Here is a 9,550-nt window from a genome sequence, read left to right on the forward strand (position 1 = left end):
GCCATGACCTCCAAAACTGCCATCAAGTTGATCAGCTGATGGAGAAGCGAAGGGCTGAGTACGAAAGACGAGACAAAGAGAAGGGCTAAGATGGTGCTGAGGGATCCGGCAAGAAGCACGGTGGCCGAGGAGGTCGCCGCGGCAAGGGCAAGAAACAAGACAGGTCTGCTCGAGGCCGCGACAAGAAAGAGGGTGATGATGATCATAACGATGACGACGAGTCCAGCGAGCACGAGTTTCAGAAAGCTATAGATGTTATGTGTGTTGATGGAGGCGCATCGCTGCATTCTTCCCATCGTCAACTTAAATAGTGGGCGTGTGAGATCGATGCGACTGAGCCAATGATTGACGCCCATAAGCCACTGAAATGGTCCAACACGCCTATCATTTTTGACGCTGAGGATCGCCCTGATCGCATAACCGCGATCGGGTATTTTCCATTGTTGGTTTCACCAACAATCCGCAACCTCAAGGTGACAAAAATGCTAGTTGACGGTGGGGCTGGTCTGAACTTGATCTTGTCCAACATGATCAATAGGTTGCACATTCCTGATAAAGATCTCGAAGAGACAGGCACGTTTCAAGGGATCAATCCAGGGAGAAGCCAGCCTAAAGGGAAGGTCACACTACCAGTCACATTTGGTGGCGACCTGAACTACAGGACAAAGAAGATCATTTTAATGTCTTCGAGATCCCGTTGCCGTATAACGGGATCCTTGGCCGTCAAACACTGGCCATGTTTATGGCGGCGTCACACTATGAAGATCCAAGGCAGCACCACCAAAAACCAAGAAGGTAACCGTCAAGGAGGATGGCATGGGCGGAGCTTTTACCATAAGCTCCACCCTTGACAGCAAGTAGGAAAGCGTGCTTGTCGCCTTCCTGCAGGTGAATGTTGATGTGTTTGCATGGCAAGCATCTGACATCCCCGGTGTTCCCAGGGAGGTGATTGAGCACCACCTTGTTGTATGTCCTCATGCGTGGCCCATCAAGCAGAGGGCCAGGAAGCAAGCTTTGGAGCGGCAAGAGTTCATCATTGAAGACATTAGGAAGTTGGAAGTGGCAGGCTTGGTCAAAGGAGTGCTCCATCCAACATGGTTGGCCAATCCAGTGGTGGTGCGCAAGGCAAATGGGAAATGGAGGTTGTGTATTGACTATACAGATATCAATAAAGCATGTCCAAATGATCCATTCCCTTTGCCGCCCATTGACCAGATAGTGGACTCCATTGCCGGGTGCGACCTGCTGTCGTTCCTCGACACCTACTCACGATACCACGAAATCTTCATGACAAAGCAAGATGAAGAGAAGACCGCATTCATCACCCCATGTGGTACGTACTGTTTTGTACGAATGCCTTTTGGGTTGAAAAGCGCTGGATCGACGTTTGCCCGAGTGGTCCAAATTGGTTTTGAGCCCCAGGTACATAGAAATATGGAAGCGTATATGGATGATATAGTGGTCAAAACCAAGGACAAAGCAATGCTCGTGCAAGATGTGGAAGAAACATTTGCCAATTTGCGCAAGATCAACCTCAAGGTCAACCCCGAGAAGTGTGTGTTCGGTGTCCCATCCGGCAAACTTCTCAGTGTCTTTGTATCTCAATGCGAAATCGAAGCAAATCCCAACAAGATCAAGGCAATTGAGAAGATTGAGGCGCCGAGACGAGTCAAGGATGTACGAAGGCTTGGTGGCTGTGTTACTGCTCTGAGTAGGTTCATCTCCAAATCTGATGAGAGCGCCCTACCCTTTTTCAAAATTCTGAAAAGGCAGGTCCAATGAAATGGACTCCGGAAGCGGAGGTAGCACTACAAGATTTGAAGAGGTACCTCTCCTCTACGCCAATACTAGTCACACCTAAACTGCAAGGGTCGTTGCTGCTATATCTAGTGGCGATAAATCAAGTGGTCAGTGCTACACTAGTGGCGGAGAGAGAAGTCAAGGAAGAAGCAGCGGCAGCGGCGAGGCCGTCAGATGATGAGCCGAGGCCTCCCCGGCTGTGCCTGATGCCGACAAGGCAGGACCCCCGGCAGAGCCTGGTCCTGGCAAGACAGGACTGGTGCAAGCAGGCAAAGTGAAACAGAAGAAGAAGATGATGTGGCATCCAGTCTACTTTGTCAGCTCCCTCTTGTAGGGGGCTAGATCAAGATATTCTGGTGTGCAGAAGCTGCTCTTCGGCCTTCTTATGGCCTCAAGGAAGCTGCGTCACTATTTCCAGGCACATGAGATCACTCTCGTCACTCGCTTCCCGTTGCAATGGATCTTGCACAACCCAGATGCAACTGGGAGGATTGTGGAGTCGGCGTTGGAACTGTCAAGCTTTGGTCTTAGGTTTGAAAGTACTTCAACAATTCAGAGCAGAGCCTTGGCGGAGTTCATAGCAGAATGGACCTCAACGCCTGACAAAGAAATTCAAGAGACCATTCTTCCCGGCAAGGAAACACACTGTGATTGGATTATGTACTTTGACGAGCTTTCTCGCTACAAGGTGCCAGTGATGGTGTGCTACTTGTCGCACCCACTGGAGAGCGCCTCAAGTATGTAATCCAGACGCACTTTCCCCGGGAGAAATCAACGACCAACACTGCGGAGTATGAGGGACTGCTTGCCGGTCTCAGGATCGCGGCAGACCTCAGAATCTGGAAGCTCATCATCAGAGGTGATTCATAGCTTGTCGTCAAGCAAGTTAACAAAGATTAGTAGAGCCCGTTGATGGAAGCCTATATAGATGTAGTGAGGAAGTTGGAGGAGCGTTTTGACAGTCTGCAAGCAGAGCATGGCCCTGAGTAGAGAATGGCATTGCTGACGACTTGTCAAAACACGCTGCCCTCAAGTTGCATGTGGAACCAGGAACCTTTGTGCTCCAATTGACTCAGCCATCCATTGAACCATCGGCAGGACAAAATAAGCGAAGGAAGGCGGGCCCCGACAAGTACTTTCCCGCTGAGCTCCCAGGAGCCACCGACAAGGAAGTTGCCGGGTACCCCAAGCTTGCCGGGGAGCAGCAGCCCTCGGTAGGGCCTCAAGCCCTTGCTATGGAGACAGCTGCCCCCACGGCAGAAGACGTGCCTTTAGTCCTTGCCATTGAGCCTCAGGCTCCAGCATGGGCTCATCACACCGTTCAGTTCCTCCAAACAAGGGAACTCTCTGAGGAATAGGAAGAGGCAGAGAAAAAGCCTGTCGGTCCAGCATGTAGCAGTTTGTGGACGATGTCCTATACAGGAGGAGACCGAACAGTGTGAAATTGAAGTGCATTCCTTAGGAGGACGGACTGGAGCTGTTGGCAGAGGTACATGGAGGCATATGTGGCTCCCACATCGGGTCAAGAGCCCATGCCAAAAAACCATTCCGGCATGGTTTCTTTTGGCCCACCGCTCTCCAGGATGCAATTGCACTAGTAACCAAGTGTGAAGCGGCCAGTTCCATTCAAAGAAGCTTCATCAACCAGCTCAAGCTCTTCAGACGATCCCTCTTTCCTGGCCATTTTCAGTCTGGGGCTCAACATACTGGGCCCCTTCCCCCATGCCGGCGGGGGCTTTGAGTACTTGTACGTCGCAATCGACAAGTTCACAAATTGGCCAGAAGTGGAGCCAGTGAGAAAGGTGACAACACAATCAGCCATCAGGTTCTTCAAAGGACTAGTTTGTTGTTTTGGTGTGCCAAACAGAGTCATCACCGATAATGACACAGACTTCAAGAGCCGCACCTTCATGCAGTATATCCAAGACCTTGGCAGCAAAGTTTGTTTTGCTTCTGTTGCTCATCCAAGAAGCAATGGCCAGGCAGAAAGGGCAAATGCTCAAGTGCTACAGGGCCTCAAAAAAAGAACTTTCGACAGGATGCACAAGTGCGGAAGACGCTGGATTGATGAGTTGTCAACGGTTCTTTGGTCAATCCGCCCCGCTGTCTCCGTCATCTGCCCCGCTGTCCTCCTCGTCACTCCCACTTGAGGAGGCGTTCCCGTCGTCGGAGGAGCTCTCCACGCAGCACCTCAGGCGAGTTCCAAGATCTCGAAGACCTTGACAGAGAGCAGGACGTTCTCCATTAATTTGAAGAAGAGAACAAGCCCCAATGTCAAGTTGTGGACCCGGGCGCAGGTCTTCCACCCTCGGCCGAGGTACATGACATGAGGGGCAGGGAACTCGACGTCGGCCCATGTGCTACTATTCCTGCAACCCCTCATATGCACCCGCAACACCTGCGGCGGATCCAGCTCCATCTCCCGCATAGCCTGACGAAGAATTTGCAGGGGTTGTCCCCGGCGTGGCCCTCCAGCAGAGGAGGGGCTGCTGGCGGATGCGGGGCCGATCTGCCGCCCCGTCCTCCTCTCCCTCGAGCACCACGACGGCCTCGACCTCGCCCCCTCCCCCTTCCTCTAGCGGCCGGCTCCGCCACTATGAGCTCTTGGGGAGGAGTGATGCGCTGTTTGGCCAAAACCCTCGCCGCCACTGATGAAGCGTCGCCGCGCCCCCTCGCAATGGCAGAAGAAAGGAGGAAGCAGGAATGGGGAGAGGCAGATGGCAGAGGGTAGAGAGGCACTGTTCCTCCCGCTCTCCTCTTTATAAAGGTGCAGGGGCGAGGCTCGTCCGCGCCCTCTTGGCCAATCTGACCCGTTGAAGTGATAACGAGCAAGGCCATCGACCGCCCTCCCCGCTCCATTGAAGGCGCGTGGGAATCGACCTACGCACGCAGACGACTTCCCACGTCCCGTGCGCCTGTCATTCGCTCTGCATTATGCATGCAGCGAACGTGGCGCAAGAGGCGAGCGCAGTGGGACGTGTGGAGCGACAGTTCCCACGCGAGGACAGTAAATGGGAGGCGGCCCTGCGGTCTCAAAGAGACACGCAAGCCTCCTCTTCACTGTCCACCGTAAGGTGACGCCAGCATGCTTCCGTCATGCACGCGCGCACGACCCCCACGTCGTGCGTTCAACACGGGTCGTGGAGAAGCGCAGCGGACGGAGCAGTTTCCATGGTAAAATCCACCCCAACTGCCCACGCGCCGTTCTAGGCCTGGCCCAACGACGTGCTGCGCTTATGTGTGGCCCAGGCCCGGGGGCTCCTGTCGGTGTACAAAAGTAGGGGCCCTCCTTTTGATCCCTTTACTTATGCACGGGCAGTCAGAGCCACTCGCCACGGCCATGCATAACAGGGCAGGAAAGGGAAGCCGGAGAGAAGCCGAGGGCACAAGACAAAGCAAAGCAACGACAAGGACCAAGGCCACAAAGATCAGGTGGACGAAGCAGGTTTCCCTGGCAAGGACCCTTGCCGGGGCAGCTCGCCCACGGCAGCCGAGCGAGCCACCCTTGAACCCACCAACGCTCGACAAACGCATTGGGACAGGGCTCAGGAGGCACCTCCGTGGTGGTATGCAGATCTTTGTGAAGACAAAGAATAGTCAAGATCAAAAGAGGATAGGAAGGCAACCATCCTCACCGAAGAAACCCACAAGACCCCGGCAAGATCCTTGCGGGGGATGCCTGCACGCCACGGCAAGACCCTTGCCGGGCCACCCGAGAAGATCCTTGCCGGGCCACCCGGCAAGGCCCTCGCCAAGCGCACCAGCAGGGCCACTGTCTGGCCCGCGCCAGCCAAGTCTCCGCCGCCACCCGCATGCAGCTGCCGACCCAACCAGCTCGGCAGGCACCTGCGTGGCAATATGCATCCCTTCGTGGAGGCTCCACCACCGCGCCACCTCAGCTGCCTGCCTGCCTACATTGCACCGCATGCATCGCTGGCCAGGGCGCGTGTCGAAGCTTGAAGGAGCAGCGACGGACGGGACGGGCCTCACCCCCGTCCTCGATAAAGTGAAGGGACACCTAAGACTCACATTAAATGCGCTTTGTCCTATAACACTAGCGATAAGCTCACAGCGCTGTAGCACTTTCCACCTCCCGTGTGCCACTGTGGCAGCCCCTTTTGCCTATAAAAGGAGGCCCATGGCGCACTGGAGAAGGATTCGGCTCTTTTGAACCTAGCAGCACCCAGAGCTAGTTCAAGAGCTCAAGAACACTAAATACATCCACCAAAGCAGGATCGTAGGGTTTTACACATCTTTGCGGCTCGAAGCTGGGTTAATCCCCTTTGTGTTGTCTACTAGTCCCGCTCTTCTCACGATCCCCGCGCCCCGCAACCGTAGAAGGGATTCCAGTGATCCCATAGGTGTCATTTCCCACCGACATCTTTGGCGTGGCAGGTAGGGGTGCGCTCAATTGTGAGAATCTAGTCTAGCAGTTGACCTAGCTGTTCTTCATCGCCATGGCTCCTAAGAAGAAGGTGACCATGGTGATCGGTTCGTCCGGGACCAGGTTGCCAGCACCGGTGCGGACCAGTAACGGGCCAGTCACGGAGAGAACCCGTGGCGCGGCCCGTGAACATCCACATCACCCTAGCGGTTCAGGCCTGGCGAGTGGCGTCATTCGCGCGCCAGGCGACGAGCCACCAGTCGCGGTCTCCAGAGACGGAGTCGGGCCCCCCGTAGGTGGCACAGGGCCCTCCAGGGGCGCCGCCATCCCGCCAGACGGCGGCACGGCGGCCTCCAAGACACCAACACCAGCGCCCACGACGCGCTCTTCCCAGGTTGTGCGTGATGAGAAGCGTCACCCTGCTGGTGACCCTACGTGCCGCCCTGGGAAGAGTCCCATGCGCCCATCACATGATGAGGAGGGCTGGCATGCGCGTCGAGGTGCTGACGGAGGTGGCGAACGGCTGCGGGGCCAGGACGCAGCTCCTTCTAACATGGTTAGAAGTCGAGGTGCATCGCCGTCCACCCAGCTCTCGCCGCCACCCATGCCAGCGGAGGCCCTAGCATGCGCGCAGCTGCTCCTCGATTTTCCTCCCGCCGCGGAGAAGCTTGATGAATGGAGGGACACCATCCGGAGCTTCATCGGCATCGCCAACAACGATGAGTTGCGGCCGGCAGGACCCGTAGGCCGTCGCTCCGCCGGGCTACCGCGTGCCAGCGGAGGCCATGCCGGTGGCGACGCGGCCACGGTGTACTCCCCACCTCCATCCTGACCACTCTGGGCGTCAGTCCTCGCGGCGACGCTCGTGATGATATCTCCATCGCATCGTCTGACCCGTGAACCAACCGCGATCAGCGTCAAGTTCTTCGGGAGCGGGCGCATGAGGACGCTCGAACTACGATCGAGCGCCGACGTGACGCGCGCCACCAGTCGGACAGGTAGGCAGGGCCCGCTACGGACCACCCAGCGCCGAGAGGCTACGGTGGCCTACCTTACGAGGTGGGTTGTCCGGCTTTCACCCATGAGCTGCGGCAGTTCCAGTGGCCCTCCCGCCGTACGTTCAAGCCCGACGTTAGCAAGAAGTACAATGGAAAGACTCACCCGTCAGAGTTCCTCAGCATCTACACCATCGCAATGCAAGCTTCTGGGGCCCGCGATGACAAGGTGCTTGCCAACTACTTCCCGTTGGCACTCAAGCCTCATGTTATGTCATGGTTGATGCACTTGCCGGTGGATTCCATCTCTTCTTGCGCGGATCTGTGCCATGAGTTTGTTGGCACCTTTACCGGAGGTCACCAATCTCTTGGCCAGGCGAGTGATTTACACATCATCCCCCAGAAGGAAGGAGAAAACTTGCGCAACTACATCCAAAGGTTCAGCCGAGTGCAGTACAAAATCCCCGATGTTCATCCTGCCGTCGTGATCAGTGTGTTTCATCAAAATGTGCGCAATCGCAAGATGCATGAAGAGCTTACAATGAACAAGGTTAAGGATGTGGCCGAGCTCTATGTCCTGGCCGATCGATGCGCTCGTGCTGAAGAGGGAAGGAAGTACCCCGACGAAGATGCCGGTGCGGAAATCGACTCCACTAGCGACACCGCCACCCCAGCGAAGAAGGGCCGACGCTGCAACATGAAGCACAAGTTGAAGAATGAGCCGGCGAGTCATAGGCAGTGGCTTGGTTAAGGGAACGGAACCCACCGGAGCCGTAGCGAAAGCGAGTCTTAATAGGGCCAAGGCCGTGCTTGCCGTCGAGGGATCCGATGACACCAGCACCACCAAGAAGACCAAGGCGAGCGACCCCGGCACGGAGGTTGCCGGGTGTGTCGCTTGCCGGGCCTTGGCGGCTGCCGACAAGCCAGGAGGCTCCGACAAGCAGTACTGTAAGATCCACCACACCAAGGGCCATGACCTCCAAAACTACCGGCAGGTAGAGTTGCTCACCGAGAAGCAGAAAGCTGAGTATGAGAGGCGGGACAAGGAGAAGGGTCTAGATGGTGCCGAGGGATTCGGCAAGAAACGTGCCGGCCAAGGAGGCCACCGCGGTAAGGATAATCAGCAGGAGAGGCCCGCCCGAGGCCGCGACAAGAAGAAGGAAGACGATGATCACGACGAGGACGACAAGTCCGGCGACCACAAGTTTCAAAAAGCCACAGAGGCCATGTGCGTTGATGGTGGCGCCTCGCTGCATACGTCCCACCGCCAAAAGCAGTGGGCGCATGAGATCACAGCGGTTGAGCAATCATTCGACGCATGGAAGCTGCTGAAATGGTCCATCACGCCCATCATCTTCGACACCAAGGACCACCCTAATCGCACTACTGCGGTCGGGTGCTTGCCATTGTTGGTTTCACCAACAATCCACAACCTCAAGGTGACAAAGATGCTGGTTGACGGCGGGGCTGGCCTGAACTTGATCTCGCCTGTTGTGGTCAAAAGGCTGCAGATCCCCGATGGAGACCTCAAGGAGACGGGCACGTTCCAAGGGGTTAACCCGGGGAGGAGCCAGCCAAAGGGAAAGGTCACGCTGCCCGTGACATTCGGAGGCAAGCTGAACCACAGGACGGAAAGGATTGTTTTCGATGTAGCCGAGATCCCCCTTCCTTACAACGGGATCCTCGGCCGCCCGGCACTGGCCAAGTTCATGGCGGCTTCACACTATGCCTACAACATGCTGAAGATGCCCGGGCCGATGAACATCATCACTGTCCCCTCCGACAAGAAAGATGTGTTGATCTGCCGACCAACTCTATCGAGAAGCAGTTGCAGTAGCTGCCACTAAGTTACCTGCTCCTGCCGATGGAACCCCGGGGGGAAGAAGACTGGTGAGACCCCTCACACCCACTCCGGAAAGCGCACCTCTTCGGGGTGTTGTGCTCCCGTTGAGGATGTGCCAGAGAGCTCCGCCGGCAAGAGCAAGAAGTCCAGAGCCACTTGACCAGAGACCAAGAAGGTGCTGTCAAGGAGGATGGTACGGGGGAGCTTTTACCATAAGCTCCACTCTCGACGGAAATAGGAAAGGGAGCTCGTCACCTTCCTGCGGGCGGATGTCGATGTGTTTGTGTGGCAAGCCTCCGACATCCCCGGCGTTCCCAGGGAGGTGACTGAGCACCACCTTGTTGTCTGTCCTCATGCACGGCCCGTCAAGCAAAAGGTCAGGAAGCAAGCTCTGGAGAGGCAGGAGTTCATCACAGAGGAAATCAGAAAGCTAGAGGCGGCAGGTTTGGCAAGAGGAGTACTCCATCTGACGTGGTTGGCCAATATGGTAGTAGTGCGCAAGGCAAATGGGAAGTGGAGGCTGTGTAT

At 56.2% G+C, this 9,550-nt stretch overlaps 1 long non-coding RNA gene across 1 annotated transcript; it reads left to right on the plus strand.

Annotated features, from left to right (window-relative positions):
- The first annotated feature begins 1,387 nt into the window (after positions 1-1,387).
- On the plus strand, positions 1,388-7,977 carry LOC119336390. The gene is made up of 3 exons (XR_005162447.1): positions 1,388-1,398; positions 2,036-2,039; positions 7,889-7,977. It is a non-coding gene; the product is annotated as an uncharacterized LOC119336390 (long non-coding RNA).
- Positions 7,978-9,550: the final 1,573 nt, after the last annotated feature.

Source organism: Triticum dicoccoides, chromosome 7B (assembly GCF_002162155.2).
Source record: "Triticum dicoccoides isolate Atlit2015 ecotype Zavitan chromosome 7B, WEW_v2.0, whole genome shotgun sequence".
Classification (NCBI taxonomy): Eukaryota; Viridiplantae; Streptophyta; class Magnoliopsida; order Poales; family Poaceae; genus Triticum; species Triticum dicoccoides.